The sequence below is a fragment of the Ptychodera flava genome, chromosome 4, assembly GCF_041260155.1.
Source record: "Ptychodera flava strain L36383 chromosome 4, AS_Pfla_20210202, whole genome shotgun sequence".
Lineage (NCBI taxonomy): Eukaryota > Metazoa > Hemichordata > Enteropneusta > Ptychoderidae > Ptychodera > Ptychodera flava.
Genome location: NC_091931.1, coordinates 48,409,150 through 48,436,048, shown reverse-complemented (window position 1 = coordinate 48,436,048; position 26,899 = coordinate 48,409,150). Strand labels below are relative to the sequence as shown.

Below are 26,899 nucleotides of genomic sequence, written 5' to 3'. Positions count from 1 at the left end.
GTGCAGACGGCATGCAATGAAAGTCACAAGCAAACTGTGGTGTCAATGGCCCACACAATGGGTCCTGTTTTTGAATTCAGTGAACAGACAAACTTATTTTTCGGGGCAAATAACCCGTACAAGTTACAAGTTCCCCAAAATTTTAAAATCCCCTCGAAAATTCCAGTGGAAGGGGACCAATCCCCACCCTGGTGTAGTATCCTAGATGAAACACTGTGTACCGGTATATGGTTCAGTCTTTGCCAGCCTGCAGCCTTGCTTCACTTTCTTTTTCATCGACAGGCCTTAACTGGCTTATTGATAAGTTCGCCAATGTACATTCTCACTGGATTTTAAAAGCTACGTGAACCTTTTGTCTGCACTTAAGCACTGGAAATCATATATTTTCACATTTCAGTAACTTGTGTTTCTCATTCTTCTATCATTTCAGAGTTCATCTGTGACTGGTATTAAGGCTTCACGTTGAAGGAAAACTTCACAGTTTTACACTATAAAAGTATCAAAAACGTGAGCGATTAATTTAGAGCGTAGCCCTACATGTAGCATTGTGTCGTTTCAGCATGGAAATCCCTTGGTTTGAGTGAGTAAACAGAATTTGTAAACATGTTTGCTGCGAAGTGAGCATAAAGTAACACTTTTATTTCCCATGGTCCATCTGGGTGAATTGTATCTATTGTATCTATTGTATCAATTGTATTTGTTCAAAGCTTCCTATATTTATTCTATACACGAGAATAACTTTTGTTGGAATTGATAAGTACTGGAAATATTTGAATAAACTACAAGAACTTTGATCTAGTTTACAATTCTGAGATTAACTCTTCACAATTTCTCAGAAGAAGTTTGATTTATCAAACAATGCTGAGGTAAACATCTCACAATATCTCCGACATCAGTTGTTCATGACAGTAAACTTGGACTAGTTTGTACTAGTTTTGATATAACATTATGCTAGCTTCATAAAGGTTTTAGACTTTTTTCCTTTGTTGTATTCAGTGTAATTTTTCCCGTAACCTTTAGTAATAAATGAGTGTTTCTTCATCCTACATCAGGTGTTATCTTTTTTTACTCACATGTGAGCTAGTTCACTGGTATGGTAACTTTGATGAGGTGTGTCACATTTATCTAACAGGGTGACGAGGATCTCCAGCTGCTTGTGTTGTATTGTTGTGAGCCATTGAAGTGAGCATGACATGAGGTAGAAATAAATATATTTTTGTGTGTACAAATAAAATATGACCCATTACATGCAGTATGATAATGGTGAATGAGCAATGTCCATTTTGAGCTGTTATATGTCTTCAAGTGGTCTAATATGAGCTGCTGTATGTCTGCAGGTCAAAAGTCATGGGCTGAAAGTTGTCTGCAATGAGCTGTGGCATGTCTGCAGGTCAAAAGTCATGGGCTGAAAGTTGTCTGCTATGAGCTGCTGTATGTCTGCAGGTCAAAAGTCACGGGCTGCATTTGAGCTGTCATGTGTATGTCATTGATCTGCATACCATGCCCCATGAGCTGCAATTTGCAGCTCAAAGCTAATTATATATGCACAAAATCAGACCATTTGCAGATATCTGCAAGTGATCTGCTACAGCCGAGCTGCGAAGATCTGCAACAGCCATCTGGCAGGTCTGCAGGTTGGTAAGGGGAGGCATCTTTGCAGTCTTCATAAATATAATGATAATGAGTTTGAGAAGCACCAATATCTTTGGTTTCTCTTACATGGAAGAGAGTAATGACCTGTTGGACACACATCTGTCAATTTTGTTGATCTTTCCATACAGAAGTAGCCTTTGCTGTACATACAGCAATCAGAAAAACTTTGCAAGTTTGTGAGGCTGCTGTAGCTGACAGAAGGACAAGTGAACTACTCTGGGTACTCTGTGTCTTCTGAGCCTTAGTGACCAGAAGTGCAAAACTTATGTGGCCAGCAGTTGCCATAGCGATGTACACAGTTGTTATTTGTCTGACTATTACAGAAGGTGATGACATTGCTGTTCAATGACATAAACTGTATAAACACTTTGAGCACTGTAATTTTCCCCATAAGTATAAGGGCAAGATTTTACGATTTTTTATGAAGTTTTCTATAATTTTTTTCCCACGATATAGGACTATATATCGTATAAAGGCAAAACAAATCGACTTTGGCACGCAAAGGATTAATTTGTGTATGCAAATCAAATATTGTAGACTCATTACAAATACATATTCATATACATAATACAAATCTTGCACACCATACACAATACCAGTGTGCAAATTATATTTCAATAACTGGTTTTAAAAGCCAAATTTTCAAAATCGCATACTATACTATTCAGGACAAAATCTGTTCATTCTCTGAAGTTTCTGTAGAAAAGAAAATGCTACTAAAGGTATTACTAAGTATAGCTTAAAATGTTGCTATATATTCTGCTTTAAGAGCAAAATCAGTATTTTCGTTATGCAGCTTGCATAAGTTGCCAATAACTTTGGCCATGCAGAATCCACAAGTAAAATGCATTTATTCATGAATTCATTTATTTATTATACTTCCTCACTGGCATACATATATTACAAGACATAACAGAGCCACCAAAAAATAAAAAAAAACCAACTAGACTGAGAGAGAAAACCCTTTGCACCACAGTTGAGCAATACAAAGTCAAGACTAAAACCTAGGCAGTAAATGTAGAGACAAACGGGTGTCGAACACCTCCGGCACAATCCCACCATACATCAAAAATGGAAAAAATGTAAAGGACAACAACAAACAGAAAACATGACCATCAAACATTCACATGATATAAACAGAAAAAGTCCAATAAAATCTCACACAGGAGGAAATTACGTTGGATGGCAACTGTGACAGCAGCATGTTGTAATCCATATACAAGTGTCAGTAAAATTGAAACTGATAAACAAATTTACTTTAGATTTAAAAAGAGATTCTCTGAAGATCGGATCTGAATATACTTGGTCTGTTCATAATTTCTGACTACCAAATATTGGTCTATAATTTTATAAGGATATCAAAAAATACCCTACTGATTGTGTGATCTGATATCATACTGAAATAATCACATGTACCGGTAGTTGTTCATGATATAAGTATATGTTCCAAAACCTCAATGCCTTACTCCTCTAGCCCTGCATACCATGCTGTGTGTTTCCGGCATTATACAACCAGGAACACACAGCACGGTACACCTGTATTGCTACAGGAAACATGTTGCAAAGACTACCCATGATTTTATATTCTGACAATTAACAAAAAATTCAGGACCTTCAGAAACAGCATATAAAGCCAGTTTTAGACAGACTAATTGTCAGACATTTTGATGGGAATTAAGACACACACTTCATGCCTTCACACTTCATGGAGAACGAGATACAGCATATAGCTGTATTGCTTATTGGCCCTGCCTATCAAATAAAGGACATCGTCATTGGGTAGAACTTCACATGTCATCTTTGCAATAATGGCTGCCAAGAAGCGGATGCTGATGATGCGGTACTGTTGTAAGATTTCTCTTCAAAGAAAGCCTGGTTCAAAGGTGTTGTTGTTTAGCAACAGTTCATTTTTTTATGAATCGGAAGTGGTAATATTTTAAATTTGATGAGAAAAGTGTGTATCAATTGATTTGTTTCATTGGACTTTATGGCAGTTTGATCACAGTTACTAATGTTGGACCCTGTATAACAGTATATACCACTGGCAATGTGATAGACCAATACCATATAACCCTTTATCATACATTTGTAAATTGATCAAGCATATCCAGGTGTGAAAGTGGAAATTTCTCAGTTTAAAACAACCAACTATATCAAACATTTGACTATTTTATTATGAGTCCCTTGGAGTAGAGTAATCATGCTCAAATTCAGTGTTTACAATCACAGTTATGGATGGTGCAGACAGCCTATTCAGTAGCATATAGGGCCATAATCTGCTGGCAGTACACGCCCGTAATCAGTGAACAATAATTGTTCTGTGCGTATCATTTGACTAAGTTGTTCTTTTATTCAATATAATGCTCAAAAATTGTTGACATGCTATTTGATTAGACTTGATGAGACTTACAATGATGAGAGGGTCATGTTCTGTCAGTAGTATCAATGAAACTGATACAAATTTGCTGTACTGTGAAAATTACATTGGCAATTTTTTTCTTTTACTTTTCACCCCTTTACATTGCTTCAGTGCCTCATGAGAACTCCACATTGAGAAATATCAACCTTGGGACCATGTATTGTCACAATGGGGAGGAAATACTAAATGTACCAAGAGCAGCTGTTTATGATCAGGATGCAGTACATGAAACTGTTAGTGCAGTGCAAACATAATTAGAAGTCCTTGGTATCGAACTCGACAAAGAAACGGCAGCCCTGAAACTCTGTGATTATTATGATAACAGTGGCAGTGACATTTAGGATGAGGCTGAAGATTGTACGGACATGGTGTAGTAGTTTGTTTGTGTTGGACTATTCTATAACAAAAACCAAACAGACATGAAACTGCCTCTACTTTGGTTTATCAGTTGAGTCTTCAGGTAATTTGTGCATTCCTCAATACCTCAGCAGAAATTCCCTCTGACTACTCCATTTTCACTCGTAAATTACAATTTTTGGCTCCCACTCTCCTGCTCCCACTCTCCCGCTTTTAGCTGCACTCACTGCACTTGCTCATAGTTACAACCGCCTACATTTATTATTTACTCTCCTTTTAAAACTAAGAACATCATCAACATTGCAGAAACTAATATCAAATCATATCCTTGGTATATAAAAGGTGTAACATTTCTCTGACTGCGACCTCTCCATATCGGACACAAACTTTCTTGAAGCAATGAATACATTGCTAAAATAGGTGCCAAAGCTGGTTTAGTTTCATTTAAAAGTAAACTATAGTTCAGCAAAACTGCAAAGTTTCACTCTCTTGATATAGCTAGATAAATAGACTGACCATTGATCTGCATTACTATGGTTCCTGCCCAAACAGATTTAGAAGAGCTTACACTGAATGGGGCCCATGCCACGAATCCAAACCATGAGTGACTGTGGTCCAGACCATTCTCAATCATGTATGCAAAACTATGGATATACCATTGGACATCCAACGGATCACAATATCCAGCTGAGTATCATTATGCAGCCCATAAGAAAATGTTTAAATTATTCTCACTCTTACCTAAATGGTCTTTTGGTTTCTAAAACAGCAGTGATGCTTAAACCATACATCTCTGTGCTGCCTTCACTCAAATAACAGAGCTCAGTCAGAAGGACGCCATGTTTGATTGTGTGATGCATGGAAAAGCCAAAGGTCATCAACAGCGCCCCCTGGAGCCCAGAAAAGCAAACCTTTTCCCTTTAAAGAAAACAAAGAATACTACTTAGTTTTGCCATGGGGGCGCACTATCCAATTCTTGGATCAGAAAACAGCCAAGTCTATTTAATTATATAGTTTTGCCATGGGGGCGCCCTATAACATTCTTGGGTAAGAAATTTGAGACAAGCAGGGTCAGGACCCTTTACCAATACTCAAGTCTATTCTTTTTTGATAGGGAGTGTACCATGGACTGAATGCGTGTGTGCGAGCAGTGACTCATCCCTATTGCAGCAAAAGCTAAGGGAGGGGTATACCGGATCCTAGGCCATCGCACATGCGTATCCCCTGAACCTGCCCTCGCGGTACAGGCCTGACTACAATAGGTCCTCAGTGCTCATGCGTTCTTGTAGGTAACGTGCATGCGAAAGTGAATGTGTGAAAGTGTCTGTCCGCACACGAGTACAAGTACAAGTGTGCGCATGTGTAGGATTATAATTGGCACGAACATGATGGTATGTTCGTGGGCTGACCAGCCCCAGGCAGCCGGCCAGCTGATCATGGAGGTAAACCCCCATGATCAATTGACAAGATGGTGGAGGTGTACTGTTACTTTAACTGTATTATACCATCCCCTAAAAAACTTTATCTGTGGTTTTGGTAAAGTGGCATCGAACATCTCATAAATTCCAACTACTAGCTTCAACTTTTGGTGAATCATAAACCAATCGGGAGAAGTATAGCATACGGAATATGGAACAAATAACAAAAGTAAAGAATTTATTCATGTGCTTGTGTCTTTTTGGCAGATCAGTGTTTTTGAAAATTGGGTTTTTGGAAAATGGGCTCATGGGAACCTCTTCAGTATTCACAGCAATCTAACTATAACTGTTTCCCTGTGCAAACTAGAGTGATACTGAAAGATTTCATGGAAAGGAGCCAGTTGTGATTCTTTACTGACATTTACATGTGTAAGTGTCAAGCGTTTATCACAATAACATCTTTTGAATGGAGCCCACGCTCTTTGTTCTCTGTGTTTTAGCAGTGCATATCATTAACTACTATTTGTGAAATTTATGCAAAGAGCTTTCTTTCACATTACATATGAGATTCGAACTGTTCAGGACTTTGTAGATAATTCCCTGGCTGCTCCAAGGACGTCAAGATATAGTTTTCATTTTACAGTTTTACATTTTACAGAATTCATGAAAACTTGCATGCTCCATGAGAGGCCGATTCGATGGGATATACTCACGTAAATTGCACACAGCGCCGGACAGTGGCTAGTGGTATCCACTCTACGTTTTCATGACAGAAAATCGCAATTACACAGTTATTTGGTTTTACTTGTAGATATTTGTATTTGTACCCGTTTATAGTTGTTGGGAAATAACTTGTTTGAGAAAGAAAATATTGTAATTCTGAGATGATGAACACTTCTTTTGGACTATCATCATAGTATTTACCTTTTCAAAGTTCTATCAGATATTCACTAAACTTCCACATTTCAATTGTGGGTTGTTTGTGTACTTCATTAGAGCAGAAAGAAATGATGCTTCTGCCTTACCATTGTGCCATATTGGACAGTTAAACGTTGTTTAGGAAGGACCATGTGCAATATGTCCTCGACAATGAAAAAATGTTCTGCAACTCTAAGTTGAATTCATTCAATCATAAACAGAACCATTTCGCTTTTTCATCAGACAAAATCCACAAAGGGTTCCACCCACTTTATCATGTCTTGTCCCATTTTTCTCACATGTTTGATTTTCATCCCTGACATTCTCTTATTTATTTATTTGTTTATATTTATACAGAGTAGATCCCTCGGTCAAAATGTACTGATTTCCATGGAGGACCAATGTAAAATAAAAACTCAAAAGACATTTAATGGAATACATGCAAAATATCAAACATGAATTGAAAAATTAAAGTCACGTGGCAAACAAAAGGTGAAAAAAGTCATATAGGAGGAATTTTATGAAATATTCAATAATATTCCGTAAAGAAGTGATCTCATGAAAAACAGCAGGTAAACTGTTGAAATAATTAATTGCACGATAAATAAAGGATGTACATGCTGTAGAAGGTAGAGTAAATCTGTGAGCATTTCTTGTCTGGTGTTGATATGCTGGTTCGAAACAAATGGAAATGGTTTCTAAATTAGCTGCATGCTTTTTGGCGATTTCGGATTTTCATTGAAATTAGGCTTTTAATTTAGCTGAAAAGACACATTGACCATAGTAAATACGGGGTAAAGTTTAAATTAGCGAAATTTAAAAACTTAGCTAAATTAGCTAAAAAACAATGCGAGCTAAAAAGACTTGTTTTACAGTATATCCCCTCGATTAGATTTTAAACAATTGAACATGTGATACACATGGCCTCGACCTCTAAACTCGATCGTAATCCAGCCGAATGTAGCCATTAGCTGAGGCCTAGGATTAAAAACTATGACCATCGCTAGTAAAATCATTTAGAAAAATACGGGCTGCTCTGTGATGAAGTGACTGTAACCTGTAGATATTGGTTTTGTTAGCCCAGTCTTAAGCAATGTAACAGTATTCAAACAAAGGATAAATCAAAGAGTTGTACATGAAAAACAAGTTTTAGTGTCGGTATTCGATACATATCGAGACATGCAGAAATCCAGCCATGCATCCATAGGTTTATTACAACTGGTATGTGGACAAAAAATTTGACTTTAGAATTTCACCAAAAATGTTCTTCCACTATACATGGGAGTCTAAGATACAATTGTGAATAATTTTTTCCAATGAAAAACTTGCTATACTTTTTCATATACAGACGTTGAATAATTAACATAATTGTACTTGATTAGAATATGATGGTTAAAGGTGCATATTATGCGTACAAGAAATCTGATTTTGGAATTTTACTGAAAATGTTTATCCACTATACATGGGAGTCTATGAGGAAACTATGAATAATATTTTTCCAGTACATATAAAAATAGGTAAACCTTTGTATTTATGTACTCTCGATTATTAATATTAATGTACTTGATCAGACTAGTTTGGAAAAAAAATGGATGTTATCACCAGAAATTGGATTTTGGAATTTCACCGAAATGTTGATTCACTATACATTGTAGTCTATGAGGAAACTGAATTTTAATCTAAATCTGTATCTATGGACATTTGATAATTCATTTTAAAGTACTTTGTTAGACTAGTATGCTTAAGGTTGATATGTCTGCAATAAATTTGATTTTGGAAATCCACCAAAATGTTGATTCACTATACATTGGAGTCTATGAATAATTTTCTTACAATGCTAAAGTAAATTAATTTTGTGCTTTTATAGTGTTTAATAATTGAAACTGATAAATAATATCCCCGACAAACTTGCTATATCTCTAATATGTAAGTAATATGAATTGTTCATTGCTCTCATTGAGCTCGATTTACAATGAGACAAGTCTCAGAGTTTCCAAGTCAAGATATTCATGTGACAGATAATTATACTTTTGTTCAGATTTTCAGTTAAATGACTTCAGAGAATGAAATCATGCAGCGAATCATTTTTATCGCCCAAAATATTTCTGAACACTGAAACTGCTTTTTGACGGGAGGGATTCTTATGAAAATTAAGTGACCCCTCTAAGATGTTTGAAAAATACATGACCCCCTGCAGTTTTCAAATTAAAGGTGACCCCTTGATTTTGCCGGCCCAACCTGGCCATAATAACTGAATGCTCCCTACGACCGTATCTAGCTGCAGCGAAACACTGAACTAAATTAAGAAAAGTCACATAGAGATCAGTTGCAGTATTTACTTGACCTCGGGTTTTATATTCACTTGCCTCTACGTCTACGTAACACAAAACTACTAAGGCTGCATTCACAAATAACAATTTAGAAGGGCTGAAGGAATCGCAGTTGAAATCTAATTTTTTTCATATCCCCCCCTCAATACCCCAAAATGTTTTCAAATGCCCCCTCTATATGATCAAAATTTTTCAAGTCGCCCCCCGCCCCCAAACTATCATAATGTTTGTAAAGGATGTACGCGCAGAAAATATAAACACGTATTGCGCTGTTCCGCTTGCAGGCGTTCAACACTACCTGCTATTAACAGTTTGTAAAGGAATATTCCTAAGGCAAGTTTTCTCAGCCAACTTGAGTTAATCCAACTCTGGCCAGATCAATTGCTCCTGCCGAAGAGCACACGAAATGATGATCATGAGATAGTAGGCAAATTGTGAATTCTGGCTAATTGCCATATTGTAAAAAAAAAAAAAAAACTGAGCACAGTGACCTACCAAAAAGTTGCCTCAAAAGTACAAGACATATATGAATTAGATGCTACTGAAAATTGACAATACCAGCAGGTTAAAATATTCCATCAGATAAATGTTTTAATCTCTGAAATTTTTGGTGTATTAATGGCAAATTTAGCAACATATTTTTCATTTAGTCTTTACTATTCAAAGTTTTACTTTGTATTATTTTATGACAAGAACGTGAAAATTTAGAAAATCAAGCATGTTGACCCCATCTTTTTTCTTTAATATTTGATCAAAGTCATATGCATGAATTCAAAAATTCCTGATAATTTTTTAAGTCTCCTTGTCTTATGTGTTACTCTCTGGCCTGATCTTGTGTGCAAGTATTTTTCACTGTCATGAGCGATCTCTGTAAATATACCTAAAAAATGTTAGCTGTTGTGTATATTTCGCCAGATAATACAGGAAATAATAGTTTTGAATGCACTTTTGAGATTTTAGAGCACGATTTGGCTAGATTTGCCAGTGAATTTCCTAATTCTCAGTTATATGTTGTAGGCTATTTTAATGCCCGTACAGCCAACGACCCGACACTCCAAATGATTGTGTAATAAAATATGTGTGTCCTGAAAAAGCAATTTTGATTGATGGTGATGTAAATATTCCTGTTCGTATTAAAAGAGATAATACTTGTAATTCTGCTGGAAAGAGATTTCTCGAGTTCTGTAAAACCACAGACTTACGTATTGTTAATGGTAGGTTTTTAAAGAACTGGGTAGTGGTGATATCACATTTATAACTGATAGAGGTCAAGTGTCATTGATTATCTCCTTGCACAGCCATGTCATTTTTGTAATATTGTTAAATTTTATGTAGATACCAGAATAGAATCAGACCATCAACCTCTTGTTTCGATTTTGATGTGAATATGCCTCAGCAAAATCAGTCAGGTTTGAGCAATGTAACTTTGAACACCATTGATGACTCCACAAATACAGATGTTACCACGCCCATTGTGAAGTATGTATGGCAAAATGACAAACATGCAAATTACCTTGAGTATTGGAATTCTATTCAAATTAGAAGACAGATGTGTGATTTTCATGCTCTTGTTGATGAATTGAATATAGAACAAGCTGCTGATAGTCTTTTGAAAATGTTTCAGACAGCGGCGGTTGGAATGAAACGTACAAATGAGTGTAGTTTTAGATAAAGTGGAAAATCGTGTTTTGAAAACTCGTGGTTTGATACCGAATGTAGAAAATCTAAACGTATTTTAAGTACACGGGTAAACAGATTTAGAAATAATAGATCCTTGTGTAATTTAGAAGAACTTATAAAGTGTAAACGTGAGTACAGAAAGTTGGTCGCCCACAAAAAGAAAGATTATAATAGTTCTAATTTAGATAAATTAGTTTGTGCAGCCAGACAAGTAAATTCCAAGTATTTTTGGTCATTGGTAAAGGGGAGGTCTACCCCGCCATCTTGTAATATAAATACTGATGACTGGTATCAGTACTTTGCAACATAATTGAATACACCAAGTGTACCTAATGATAATTATCATCAATTGTATGATGAAATTACAGATTTTGTTGACAACTTTGAGCTAGAGCTAAGAAATGAATCTGCTGATCTTGAGTCTTTAAATGCTGTAATTTCTTTAGATGAAGTTGACACATGTATTAACAAGCTCAAGGCTGGCAAAGCTCCTGGCATTGATGGCATTTTCTTCAGAATTTTATAAGAATTGTCCACATATAGCACGAATGATGATGTGTAAACTTTTTAATTCTGTCTTTGATTCTGGAGTTTTCCCCTCATGTTGGTCACAAGGTGTTATTGCTCCCATTTTTAAAAAAGGAGACCGAGATCTTGCAAGTATTTATAGAGGAATTACTCTGCTGCCAATAATGGGTAAGATTTTCTGTAATATTTTTTAGACAATAGATTGCACCATTGGATAGATAATAACTATCCTATAGTGGACGAGCGAGCAGGTTTTCGCAAAGCTTACTGTACTTCAGATAACCTGTATATTCTTCATACAATCATTTCTAAATACTTGGCACACAAAAAAGGTTCGACTGTATGTAGCATTCATTGATTTTGAAAAAACATTCGATCAGATTGATCACTACTGTATGTTTTTTAAATTACTCAAATCAGGTGTACATGGTAAGATGTATAAGGTACTTTTCTCAATGTATCAACATGTCAAATCCTGTGTGAGAAAACCAAATGCAATTACAGACTTTTTCAATTGCAGCCTTGGTGTTCAACAAGGCTCAGTATTGTCACCTTTATTGTTCAATATTTTTGTCAATGATATTGGAGAAACATTACAGAACACAGAGTATTTTTCTGGGGTTGACATCGGCCTTCTCAAAATCATCTATTTATTATTTGCTGATGATTTAACCCTTGTTAGTAGCTCTAAAATTGGTTTACAGCGTTCACTAAATCAGCTGTATGAATATTGTAATACATGGACATTATCTGTCAATACTGACAAAACTGTAATCATTGTTTTTAGAAGGGGTGGAAGTCTCAAAAAGTATGAAAAATGGTTTATAATGGGCAACTAGTGACAGTAACCTCCTTTCAAAGTTACCTGAATATTGTTCTTTCATGGACTGGACAGTGATTTCTAGCCCCGAAAAGTCTAAGTGAACTGGCCAATAAGGCTCTTGTTAGTTTGAAAAGCTGTCTATATAAATTTGGTAATATTCCAGCATCAATGGCTTTAAAACATTTTGACTGTAAAATCATGCCAATCCTCCTGTATGGTTGTGAAATTTAGGGATTTCATCCTGCACCAGATGTTGAAAAAACCCATAACAGTATGCTGCGTTATATCCTCAGGTTATATCACAATACAGCAATTATTGCCATGAGAGGAGAATTGGGCAGAGTGTCTTTAAGAGTACCACGTTATCTTAGAATTGTTAAATATTGGCTCAGAATTGTAAAATGGATAAAAAAGACTTACCCACAAAATTAATGTTATGAATTTCAGTTAAGCAATATTGATGTTAACAGGTACGATTTTTGGGCAAGAGTGTAAGACACTTATTACAGAGTTATGGTTTTGGGGAAGTCTGGAACCAACAAGGGGTAAGCAATGAATCTGCTCTTTTAAATATCTTCAAACAGAGATGTATTGATATTGACATGCAATCATGGCTAGAGGATATGAGTAAAGCAAAGAAACTGAGTACTTATTCAACCTTTAAAAAACAACTTATTTTTGGGCAATATTTGAACTGTATTGATAAACCTGTATTTAAAATAGCATTATCAAAATTTAGAATTTCCGGACACACTTTAAAATTTGAGACTGGCAGATGGAATGATATTCCTAGAATTGATCGAATATGTGAAGTGTGTAATTTGAATCTTGTCGAGGATGAGTTCCATTTTCTACTTGTCTGCCCAAAGTATAGAGATCTAAGATGTAAATATATTGCCACATATTATTACAAGTCACTGCTTGTATATAAATTTGCGATGCTTCTTTCCACTTGTAATACTGCTACTTTGAGAAATTTAAGCAGATATATTTTTTATGCCACACAATTCAGGGAAAATATCTTGCTTAACCAGGGAAACAATCTGTAACGTTTCCAATGTTTGTACTGTTGTATATAATGTTATTTACTAGCGATCCTTAAAAATAATGCTAATGAATGTTTTACTTCATGGCCGGAGGCCAATGGTACTGAAATAAAGAATCTATCACTCTAATCCATACTGCAGTGAGGGATTAACAGTTAGAAAAATATCGTGCATGAAATGCGTCTTTGTAAACAGTAAAAGAGGGATGCTCATCCCACAAGTACTGAATTCTAAATAAGTACAAGTTGTGATCTGTAAACATTGCAGAAAAAGACCAATTAAATTTTGATATCTTTCATGCGAATTAAACATCTACAGAATGACTGAAATTTAAGCATCCATTGTTACTAAAGCTGACCCTTGCCTAGCAGTATATTGGGGTGCAATATGTATGTTTTAACATTGATGTTCATTACACTTAAATTAATCATGACATCTCTAGTACAATATCACAGCAATAGGTAGTGTTACTTTAAGTCATCAGATTTCGTGCGACTCTCATGCCATTTTTTGCTCATGTGTTCACACAAGTGAGCATATGTCGCAGCGATGTCTTTCTGTCTGTCTGTCTGTGTGTCTGTTGGTCTGATATCTCAAAAACGGCTTATCAGATCAGAATCAATCCTGGTACGTAGATTCAATTTGCAAATGGCACGAACTGATTAATTTTTGGTGGGTGTGGCTTGCATACGTTTTGTTCATTTGCATAATTAATGATTTTAGAAAAAAACGGATATACATTAAAAACGACTGCACACAATTTTATGAGATTTGCTATAAATGTTGATCACACCAAGATATATCAGCAGTGGGAACCATTGAGGGGTGACGTGAAAAATAGTCGCTAATTTGCATATTTAATGAATTTTCCTAATTAGGGATATATACCTGATTTGACTAGATCAAAATTGACCAAACTTGGTATGTATATTTGAGATACTATGATTTAACATTATTGAAAGTCATTATGCATTTTACCTTCACCCAATTCCTAATTTCCATATTTAATGAACTTTGCTAATTAGGGATATATATCTGAATTGACTGGACCAAAGTTGATCAAACTTGCTACATGTATTAAAGCTACTATGATACAATATTCTTGAAAGTCATTACGCATTTTCACTTCAGCCAATCCCGAATTTGCATATTTAATGAACTTTTCAAATTAGGGATATATATCTGAATTAAATTGATTGTAGTTGTTGTAACTGCTTTATACATTAAAGATACTATGATACAACTTTATTGAAAGTTATTAAGCATTTCTTCTCCAACCAATTCCTAATTTGCATTTTCAATGAATTTTTAATTACCAATATATACTGGTATTGACTTGATCAAAGTTGGCAAAACATGCTATGTACATTGATGATTATACCAGGTTAAAACAATATCGAAAGTCATTTCACATTTTCATGTCAGCTAATTTATAATTTGCACATCTAATGAGCTTTCACAGTTCAGCATATATGGCTTGAAGAACTTGGCCAAGGGTAATTACAATTGCCATATAAAGTGGTGATACAATGACAGCACTCAAAGAAGTTTATTATCTTTATTTCAGCTAATTGCATATTTGTAAACTTCATGACCTTTTAGAATTAATCGCTGGTGAATATTGTTCATTATGTTGATCATAGTACTTTCAATCAAGTTGTAAACATGTGGCAAAGGTTCAAATTTACACACAACTACAATATATAATGAAACGCGTGAGCATTTTCAGTTCATATCTGGTTAGCTCATGTGTGCAGACACGTGAGCTTATGTCTCAGAGACGTCTGTCTGTCTGTTGGTCTAATAACTCAAAAACGACTGATCAGATAAGAATCAAATGTGGTGCAAATGACAAGAACTGATTAGTTTTTGGTGGGTGTGGCTTGCATACACTTTGCTCATTTACATAATTAATGATTTTAGAAAAAACATGTATACATTGAGAACGACTGCACACAATTTCAGGAGATTGGCTACAAATGTTGATCACATAAACATTTATCAGCTTTGAAAGGTATTAAAGTATGACATTAAATATAATTCCTAATTTGTATATTTAATGAACTTTCCCTAATTAGGGATATTTATCTGAATTGACTCTACCAAAATTGCCGAAACTTGCTATGTACATTGAAGATACTATGATATAACAATACTGGAAGTTATTAAAAATTTATATTTCATGTAATTCCTAATTTGCATATTTCATGAACTTTTCTAATTAGGGATACATATCTCGATTGACTCAACCAAAGTTCACGAAACTTGCTACGTAAATTGAAGATACTATGATACAACAATATTCAAAGTCATTAAGCATTTTTACATCGGCCTATTCCGAATTTGCATATGTAATGAATTTCTCTAATTAGGGATATTTATCTGAATTTACTGGACCAAAGTTGATGAAACTTACGAAAAGTATGTACATTGAAGATAATATGATATAACATGATTGAAAGACGCTAAACATTTTTACGTCAGCAAATTTGTTTGCATATTTAATGAAATTTCCTAATTAAGGAAATATACCTTGATTGACTCGATTAAAGTTGACGAAACTTGCTATGTACATGAAGACACTATGATTACATTATTCAAAGTCATTTAGCAATTTTTTCAGCCAATTCCTAATTTTGCATATTTATTGAACTTTCCTGATTAGGGGTATATACCGGGATTTACTTGATCAAGTTGGTGAAACATGCTATGTAAATTGGTGATACCAGGTACAACAATATTGAAAGTCATTTTGCATTTCCATGTCAGGTACTTTATAAATTTGGATATCTGATGATGATATGGTGAACATTGTTCATGGTGTTGATCATGAACACTTTCAATGAAGTTGCAAACATGTGGCATCAGTTTAAATGTACACAAAACTGCAATATATAATGAAACACGTGAGCATTTTCAGTTCATATCTGGTTAAAACATATAATTTGAAAACATGGTAAAACATCGATTTTTTTCTTCAAAATTTACAGACAACAGAGTTGTGAAATTTTCAAATAAGTGCTTCGTTCACTCACATTTTACAAGAATTTAATGATGTATCTATGATAGCTATAGAATCCTCCGTAGGTCATAAGCACTATACATATCTACGTAAAATACGAAATTCTTAACAGGCGATAAGTAAAAATAAACAAACTTCAACATGATAAAAAATTTAAGAAGTGAATGTTTATTTGAGAGAAAAGGTTGAAGAGTGACTACACATATTTCATACAAATTCTAAATAAGTTATCGATTAGCATTATTGACTCACTTAAATCGTGCCAAGGGACTGATAATTGGTAGCCATGTGTCAACTCAGTCATTTCTCTGTTATGGTAAAATTGTTTCCATTGCAATAACTAAATTCATTTGGTTTTTCACGTGTTTGAAACCGTCAGCATTATGACATTTTAACGTTATTCTCGGGCTCGGGTTGTCACTGCCCTAAGATTGTCACTATACAATAAAAACATTTCTTGACTTTGAGAATAGTCGCTTAGCATTTGTGTTTATCACAATATACTAGTATGTTTCGTTAATTACTTTTTTCCGGCTTTAGGAAAGTTCAAAGCCATCGCGAACATTATATCAAATATATGCACCTATCGATTGCTAGACCGTTGCATTCATCATTATATGGCAGTACTGTAGTACAATCCGATTCCGAACTTGATGCTAAACGTTAGTCGATGTCATTTCCACTAGAAAAACTATTTCACTTGAGAATTAGTTTTTGCGCAAGTCTTCTCCTATATGGGTACAGCAACACCAAGACTGCGACAAAAATATTCTATAAAATATTGAACGTATCTAAGGTAAGGTCAACCACTCGGGCGTTGGCCAGAAAGTCACCATTCTCACTATTTCACACATAAGTTAGGCAGTTCAAACATGATCCTATAAACACCTTTTTTGTCTATACAACTTTACATCGATGATAATATGCAAAGAGACTTGACAGATGTTAACAAATGTGGTTTTAAATAAACACATGCTCATGAATTAGCTACAAACTTGTAACTCTGTGGTGAGGCGGTCGGTGATTTTTTGCTCACGTGTTCACGCACGTGAGCATATGTCGCAGCGATGCCCGTCTGTCTGTGTGTCTGTCTGTCTGTGTGTCTGTCTGTCCGTCCGTCTGTCTGTCTGCTCGATATCTCAAAAACGGCTCATCAGATCAGAATCGAATCTGGTACATAGATTCAGTTTGCAAATGTTAAGAACTGATAAGTTTTTAGCTCCCATTTGAAATACACATATGGCAATTGGGAGGTTATATGGTTGAAAAAAGTCTGTATGTGAGATGTCTGTCTGTCTGTCTGTCTGTCTGTCTGTCTGTCTGTCTGTCTGTCCATCGCAAAAACTCCCGTACCGCTGCATTTTTTATGCTGATTTTAAATTTGGTGTAGTGATGCCTTAGATGGTCTAGATATGCCGTTGTTAAAATGAACTTTTTAGTCTCATGGATATGCAAATGAGGTAGAAAAAAGGCGAAAATGGTCAAAAATCAATAACTCAGGAACTACTCATCTGATCGTAGTCATATTTGGTCTTTAGGTACCTTAAAGGCATTCGTTGGCGCCAGATTGTCTCATCAGAAAATTTACAAACAAGATTATAATTTCAATGGAAAACAAAAGGCTATCACACCTCCATAATTCTCTTACCGACCAGAACAAAGGCGATCCCAGGGATCGCCAGAAATGGCTTTAAGCCCCACTCATTTAAACATATATATTTGATGTCAATATTTGATGCTTTCTATTTTTAATGAATTTTTTTTGGCCATTTCAGTAAAAATTCTCTTTCTCTTGAACCAATGGTCCGATCGTTTTAAAATTTGGTGTGCAGGTGCCTTGTGATAACCCAAAATAGAATTCATCAAAATTATGGCAAAATTTGTATATTTGTATTTTTGGGCAATTTTTGCAATTTTTGGTTTAAAAATCTTCTTTGAAACTGTGTATGCCATTAATTTCTAATTGGGTGTGCAGGTTTTGCAGTGACCTGAAGGTGACTCGGTGAACTGAAGGCGAAATTTGCAAAGTTTTGGTACTTTTTGCCATGCTTTCAAATTTGGTACACAGGTGAAATGTAGTAGGTCATTCTAAGTCAAGTACTGCCTGTGTGAATAAGCAGATTATGATTGTACTGTTCCAGGCTTAGGTAGTATTTATTGATAAGAATGATGCAATGTTAGACGGTAATTGATGTTTTAACTGAATTTGACTTACATTGTATGTAACTCATGTACTGTAAAAACCCTATCAATTTGACCAGAAAAAATAATTAATATGATTTTAAATAATCGAATTAAATTAGGAAACCAACAAAACTAAAATAATTTTAGTGTAGAATTATTAGAAAGTTCAACCTTTTTGACAGTTCATAGTGAATTGCTTACCATCATGGATGATTAAAACATATAGAGGCAACTTTCCTGAATCCCAACTTTGACATATTCAATATCATCATGTATTGTTCTTTGTATTTTATCTAAAACAAAATTGCTCAAAAAAGTTTTACATGATACGTTGGTCAATTGCATAAGGATAGAGAAAGTTCCAATTTCCATTTGTGGTCAACTTGATAAGGATAAAACAACATTACATTTTGAGTACAAGAACAGGGTAGTCAATTAAAGAGTGGTCAAAGTGATAGGGTTTTTATGGTAAAGCTGGGCTATAAGATTCCTTTTGTGCTATTTATAGCAATTATGCAATCCGTGTAAACTGTGCAATAAAATTGTTAAATGATTCTTTATAATGGTTTTGATGACCTTGAACTTCTTAAGTTGCAAACATTTGTCTCTTCAGTGTACTTTATCCGAGTACCTACAGTCTCAACTTATTCAACAGGACTTACTTTGTAGTTTTTGAAAAATAGCAATGGTGATTTGAGAGTGCTTGGTTACTAGGGTGAAAATACTGATAAAGATAACCAGCTGAAGATTCTTTATAACCTGACAGACATGTTGTTTTACTTATGATGTAATCTTGATAAGCAAGGCATATTTACTTTAATTAGAATGTAATTAACTCTCGTTTATATTATTATAAGCAGTAGTATCAAGTTGAACAAGCTTATATTTATAGGTTGGTCCACTGTTGCAGGTGAAAAGCCGTAAAAATAAATGTATGTTTGTATGCATATATGCTTGTATGTATGTATGTATGTATGTATGTATGTATGCATATCTGTCTGTCTGTCAGTCTGTATGTATGTATAGATACAAGTATATATGTATATACCATTATGTATGCATGTATGTAGTATGTATGCATGTATGCATGTATGCATGTATGCATGTATGTATGCATGCATGTATGTATGTATGCATGTATGCATGTATGTATGTATGTATGTATGTCCATCCACAGCAAAATCTTGAAAACAGCTGCATGGGTCGAGCTGATTTTTGGTCTAGTCGTGCTGTATATAATGTAGATATTAAATGAACATGTCAGCATCGTTAAAATTTGAATGAGGGACAAAAAATGTGAAAATCGTCAAAAATCAAGAACTCAGGAACTGCCCATCTGACCATTGTCATACTTGGTTACTAAGTACCTTAGGCCACACAGGTTTAATCGAATTGATGTGATGCAGATATTGGCTATTTCCTATTTTTAAACAGGAACTTTCCCTACAAAACGGTAAAACCCGGATTATCATAAAGTGAGCAAATGTAAAAAAGCCATGCTACTGATAGGGTGTGCCTTGTTTGGTCCTAGAATCCCATAATTTTGCCATGTTTAAGACATTCATTGTCGTTGAATCGTGCTTATGATGTTTGTGAATATACAGAGACTAAACTTGAGTCTAAAATAAACTGAAAAAATGTTCCGTTTTGGTTTTTTTTTGTCCGAGAACACAGATGTTTCAAAATGTGTTCCCTGTATGACCATCTGACCCCTCTTTGCATATGTCACAAAAATGCCCATCATGATTATTTAAATTTATCATACAGTCAAAGCAATGCTGTGGGAATTCAAAAACTCCCGCCCAGTGTATGCAAATGGCTGCATCATCAGTAATCCCCCTATTGTGTGCCCATGGTCCTTTAACTTCCTGTTTAATGATATTTTTCTCTATTTTTCCATTATTTCTAAAACTAATAGTCCTACTGCTTTAAAATGTATTTAACTGTTCGTATGGATGACCAAAATAGGATCCATGGAAATCATGGTGAAATCCACGTACTTGTAGTTAGGGGAATTTTTTTGTAATTTTTGGTCAAAAACTCTTCTTTGAAAGTGTCAATCCCATCACTTTCAAAGTAGGTCCAAAAGTCATTTTGAGTTGGAGCATTTCATATTGCTAGGGTATAAGATCAATTTGCACTTGCAATGGAACTTCTGAGTAATCATCCTGTATGCTGCAATGTCATGTGTAGTAGTTGTTAGTATTTCTGTAAAATGGGAGCACAGTGTGGTTTTGTTGGGTGTGGCTTGCTCACTTTTTGCCCATTTGCATAATTTATGATGTTAGAAAAAACATATATATTGACAACGACAGCACACAATTTGATGAGATTTGCTAAAAATGTTGATCACACCAAGATATATCAGCTGTGAAAGATATTAAGAGAACATAAAAGGTACTGAATAATTTGCATATTTAATGAACTTTCCTAATTAGGGATATGTATCTGATTTGACTCGATCAAAATTGACAAAACTTGGTATGTATATTGAAGATACTGTGGTTTAACATTATTGAGAGTCATTAAAGCATGTTTACTTCATCAAACTCTTAATTTGCATATTTTTTGAACTTTTGAGGTTAGGGAAATTTATTTGAATTGACTTGACCAAAAATGATGAAACTTGCTATTTACATCAAAGAAACTATGATATAACATTGTTGAAAGTCATTAAACATTTTTACTTCAGCCAATTCCTTATTTGCATATTTAATAAACTTTCCTAATTAGATATATATATCTGAATTCACTTGACCAAAGTTGATGAAACTCACTATGTAAATTGAAGATACTATGATATAACATTATTGAAAATCATTAAGTAGTTTTACTTCAGCCAATTCCTTATTTACATATTTAATGAACTTCACTAATTAGGGATATATATCTGAATTGACGCGACCGAAGTTGATGAATATTGCTACATATATTGAAGATACTATAAAACAACATTATTGAAAGTCATTAAACTTTTTACTTCAGCCAATTCCTAATTTGCATATTTAATGAACTTTCCTAATTAGGGATATTTATCTTTATTGACTAGACCAAATTTGATGAAATTTGCTATGTACATTAAAGATACTATGTACAACATTGAAAGTCACTAAGCATTTTTACTTTAGCCAATTCCTTATTTACAATTTTAATGAATTTTCCTATAATTAAGGGTATTTATGTCTTGACTAGACCAAAGCTGATGAATTGCTTTGTACATTAAAGATACTATGATACGATATTATCAAAAGTCATTAACATTTTTACTTCAGCAAATTCATAATTTGCATATTTAATGAGAACATTTCAGACAATTGCTTATTTGCATATTTTAATGAACTTTCCTGATTGGGGATATATACTTGGATTTAGAATTAATCTGTTGTGAATATTATTCATTATGTTGATCATAACACTTTCAATGAAGTTGCAAACATGTGGCAAAGGTTCAAATTTACACATAACTGCAATATATAATGAAACACGTGAGCATTTTCAGTTCATATCTGGATTGTTTCTGCGACCTCGCTCCCCAGTAGCGCTACAATGCCGTGCGTACGTTCGGCAAAGGTCTCAAAAATAAAAAAATCGCCGACCGCCTCACCGTAGAGCAACAAGTGTGAAGCTAGTTCGTTAATATGGATATTTTTCTACAGTTTCTGTAGGTTTAAGATCAGTATAATGAAGCCTTATAGGTAGTTTGGCGTCAATGTTTCGGTAATGAAGATCATCCTCAAGGTGTAGCCCTTTTTTACCTTTGATATCGTTGAATTCAACCGATTTAAGCGCCATATGCGACAACCCACGATTACTCGACACTAGCATATAGGTTCAGTCAATGGCCCGCATATAATAATTGCACAAATTTCCTACCGATAGGACTTTTTAGTTCATGGTAGCACACTCACCGGAACGGAACTTCTTTGAATGTCCACCACGATTCTTAGTAACAGTAGGCAGACCGTAACGGTCCCCAAATTATGTTCCAAGTGCACGTAGAACAGGTATACTGAACTTGCATCTATATTCCACATCAGATAGTGATAGTTAAATGACCTCGATTCACGCTGATCTCAGCAATGACAGAAGAACACGGCGACGTGGCAGCAAGCGAGCTTTTAAACTGTTAGAAATGAATAATTAATTAGCACACCTGGTTCATGTAATACTGAAGGTGCAAAGCTTGTTCACCTGTATACTGAAAGATCCGTCGCTCAAGGAGCGTAGAAAGCGCCCTTGAGCGACATATCTTTCAGTCTTCACCTGGTCATGATATAAATCTACGTAACGTAACACAAGTTAATTTAATCTGTTGATAAAGCGATGGACGAGAATCTTAAACACGCCATCATTGGAGTTTGAATGACTTTGTGAAACTTTTTGACAGTGTTGTACATTATACTTACTGAAGTCACAGCCCAGTTTCTCAATATGTCAAGGTTTTATATGTATTTAGTTTGACATCATTGTAGACCCTGCGCAATTTTATTCGCTGAAACTACGCCCGACTTAAGCAGACCCCTCTCGCCGCGACAGTTTGCCAACTTTAAACTGTGACACGTTCAATTTTCAGGAAAAAGTCCGTCTAACGTGTTTTCTGGGTGTGATCTTTAACCTCTGCGTAAATTATTAAGACGGGTAAATTGTGTCGCAAAACTGTCGTCTCTTGTCTCATGGCTCAAGTTTTTCTTCTCAGTAATGTACTTGCGTACATCATTTCCGTATTCTAGTGACGTCGAATCGACCTGAAATATTATATCTGGGCGGAGGCAGCTCTTTTCAAAATACACTGCGGGTTCAAACTATTGAATCGATAACAGGAGCGCCACCGGTTTCGTAATGGCACAGAAGAACGGAACCTCAGGTAAACGTAGCAATATCGTGGATACATTACATACTCAGAGAGCACGGACCCGAGATGGTTGGCCGTAAATTGCGTAACTTCACACAGTTCAAATAATTAGTTTGCCGACTTCAAATTTGTTGTGTTCAACATATAAAACTGCCATCAACGATCCGCATTATCCACCAAAAACTGCATTACCGTTATATTTGTAAATGAATTGACGGTATACTCAGATCGTGCAGTTTGACCTTTCATGGCCGTAGACAGTGTTACGTAATAGAGTTCCATAAGATTAACCGTTGCTTTGAGGACCCAAAATTTAGTGCTCGCCCACTAGACAGTCTAGGCACAGGCGCTCCTTAGCTGGGTAGTCTGCAAAGGAGATCGATTTTCGGATCGATCTATTGATCCCGTAGTCGATATGCCCGCCACTGCAACCTAAATACTCACAGTGGCGGGCATATCGACTACGGGACTAATAGATCGATCCGAAAATCGATCTCCTTAGCAGACTACCCAGCTAAGAAGCGCCTGTGAGTCTATGGCAAGGTGCGAATATCCAGCCGCTGTAACAACGCGCGTGTGGATTGAGAAATTCAGCTGTGACTGTCTGTCGTCCATGAAATATAATCATTATAGTTAAATGCGAGTAAATAAGGAAATGGAAAAAATGGCAACCAACAGTGTCAAACTTCCTTGCTAATTTTATCGGTTGTGAGCGCTCCAAGTTTAGCGTTATAGTCTAGCTTAAACTAAGCAAACAGGGTGCATCGGTTATATGTCTAATAAAACTGGAATACATGAACCTGATGAACTACATTTCTTTTTCACGAAATTCGTCAATTTCGGGTAATTTACCCAAGAAAGGTTACTATTTATGATTTGAGTGCAAATAAAGCTGATACGTTAATTTTTCGAATGTTGAGTACACAAGGCCTTGCGTCGTCGCGGGAAGGGGATGGAAATGGGGACCACAATGGGTAGCACGCATTAAAGGCAGGGGGAGCCTATAAATACCCCTATCTCCCTGGGGTTCATAATCCAACATGAGTGGCACATGGTAACAACGTCAACGAATGCTCCCGAAAATCTGGATCTTTCAACAACCATGGTGTAAATTAAAGCACTGTTCCAACATATTACGTTTTGTGAATACTTGTGGCATCACCCTGTTGGCGAAATTCTCTCATTTTTTCCATTTTAAGTTGATTTTTTATGCCCAAACTGCTTCGATGCTGTGTTCGAAGCGTCCAACAAACAATAGATGAAAGCATTCAAACAGCTGCCAATCACGAGGGGACGCGCAAAGGTGCAAACGATCAAACATTTGTTGTGTACATCGGATCGATTACGATGTCAACAATGAATAAACGATTCTTACTACTGAACGAAAAACTTGATCAACGGTTACTGAACACGCGCCTCAATGAATTCAGACACAAACGGACTACTTCATGGTTTCAAGCAGATTGCCTCTCCCTTTTTGTTCGTTGATCTGTGTACCTGTAGGCCTATGAATGGGTGATGTGTATGTTGACCTGCAGTACGATGTTTTACGATAGATCGCTCTTGGAAGTATGTTGTGGCCTAGCCCTGCGTACGATGACGTGTGTTCCCGGCGTTATACGGCCTCCCACCACAGCTCTGCTGATTGCCATGGACAAAACCACAGGCGTACGGAATGTTTCCTAGATCGTCGTCGGATGGGAAGTGACGGACACTGCATGCACCGTGAGGCCGAAGGCCGAACCTCGGTACTGTATAACAATACCAAGGTATGACGTGGAAAAATCGACCGGTGGCCCGAAACAAACGAAATAAAGCATCTACCTCAAAAAAATTACATCGACCGGTCGGAAATACCTTCAAACTTTCAAATCTTTACTCTGGTTACAGCATTTCTTTCAAATCTGCCAGTTATGGGCGATAATTAACTGTCCGGCGAGTACTCGCACTTGCATTGCCACTTCGCCATTTTGAATAGCTTTTTTACTCCCGTAAGCCTTTGCGAGTGGAAGAGTGACCCCGTGACCCAACACCCGCTAAATTCAACCGTTAACCGTTAGGCAAATTTTATACTGTCAGTGAATACAACTTCAGCTATCTGGCAATAAGGCAATCAACGTAAACGATGGGAAAGTTTATGCTTGTAAATCCCGCCATCTGACATTTGTAAACAAACTCTTCACAGGGTCACTCGTCCACTTGCAAAGGCTTTCGGGAGTAAAAAAGCTATTCAAAATGGCGAAGTGGCAATGCAAGTGCGAGTACTTGCCGGACAGTTAATTATCGCCCATAACCGGCAGATTTGAAAGAAATGCTGTAACCAGAGTAAAGATTTGAAAGTTTGAAGGTATTTCCGACCGGTCGATGTAATTTTTTTGAGGTAGATGCTTTATTTCGTTTGTTTCGGGCCACCGGTCGATTTTTCCGCGTCATACCTTGGTATTGTTATACAGTACCGAGGTTCGGCCTTCGGCCTCACGGTGCATGCAGTGTCCGTCACTTCCCATCCGACGACGATCTAGGAAACATTCCGTACGCCTGTGGACAAAACCGGCAACATGCGGATCCAATTTGGACGGAGCACGAAAAACTACTTTCTAACTGTTTTCGGCCGAAATCAACTCGATTCCGATCTACATGTATGCAGCCTACCCAAACCACTCAACCGCTCACAGACTGCGAAAAAAAATGCTCTCGTGACGTCCAAAACCGTTGTTTGCTCGTGATGCACGGTCAATGGCTCATGCAGTGGACGGGCATTGGATACGTTCATGCCACGATTACATGTATACAGGTGCCCATGAGCTTCATTATTTCCTGTCGGGTCGGGGCGATGAAACTAAATCGTGATTGATTCATCTCTGTCGGATTTGACCAAAAAGAGACACTTGACATAGATTATAGCATCAAATGTTAACCGTTCAGACTGAAACATGATAAAAGGTCTGAAGATCGCCGTGATCGGTGATGTCGTTCTTCTCTATACGTTTTTCTGAGCTAATTTTTTACTAAATTGTTCGAGTATTAGCTGACGTTTTTTTGAAAACTTAATCAATTTTTCTTTCCCAACCAGGGCACAACATTACCTTTTTTACTTTCATGGTAACCTAGGATGAATTAAATCGACTCTTATGTTCTTCCTCGATTGTCTGTGACTGATTTTGCTATCCCGATATCAATATTGCGTTCGCACTCGGGTGTCTTGAAACTTACGTCATTCACTGAAATAGTTTTCGGACAAACTCAAGAAATTCGACAACTACTAACGAATAGTCGGCAAAATTTACAGAGACAAGCAATAATAATTATGGTCATTTTACCGTCTTTTTTACCATTTTTGCCGTCTTTAGATAAGCGGACTCGTTTGACGGAAACAGTATATAACGATCTGAGTCCCATAATTTTACCCTACCGTGTGAGTGTAGTATTAGAATGAGTGAGATCATAATGCGCCAGTCAATGTAACCCCCCCCCCCCCACCTCGGGCGATACGGGAAAAATGTGGGGGATTAGACCGTGTGTGCCATGAAACTGTGCCCGAGGGGGTGGGGCAATTGCCTCGTTTTGATCCCCCTATTCCTTTGACGGACAGGCCCAGATGTTCGTAAATAACTACGCATGCGCACGTATGCAGGGCCTGAAAATTACCCGAAGTCCCGGACCAGTGAT

At 36.2% G+C, this 26,899-nt stretch overlaps 1 long non-coding RNA gene across 1 annotated transcript in view; it reads right to left on the bottom strand.

Annotated features, from left to right (window-relative positions):
* LOC139132039 (uncharacterized) overlaps positions 1 to 25,209 on the bottom strand; it is a 53,844-nt gene extending 28,635 nt beyond the window's left edge. Inside the window, exons 1-3 of the long non-coding RNA XR_011552246.1 lie at positions 25,088 to 25,209; positions 22,287 to 22,501; positions 5,171 to 5,347 (exon numbers count right to left, since the gene is read on the bottom strand). This is a non-coding gene — a long non-coding RNA (uncharacterized lncRNA). The remainder of the gene's footprint in view (positions 1 to 5,170; positions 5,348 to 22,286; positions 22,502 to 25,087) is intronic.
* Between the last annotated feature and the right edge of the window lie 1,690 nt (positions 25,210 to 26,899).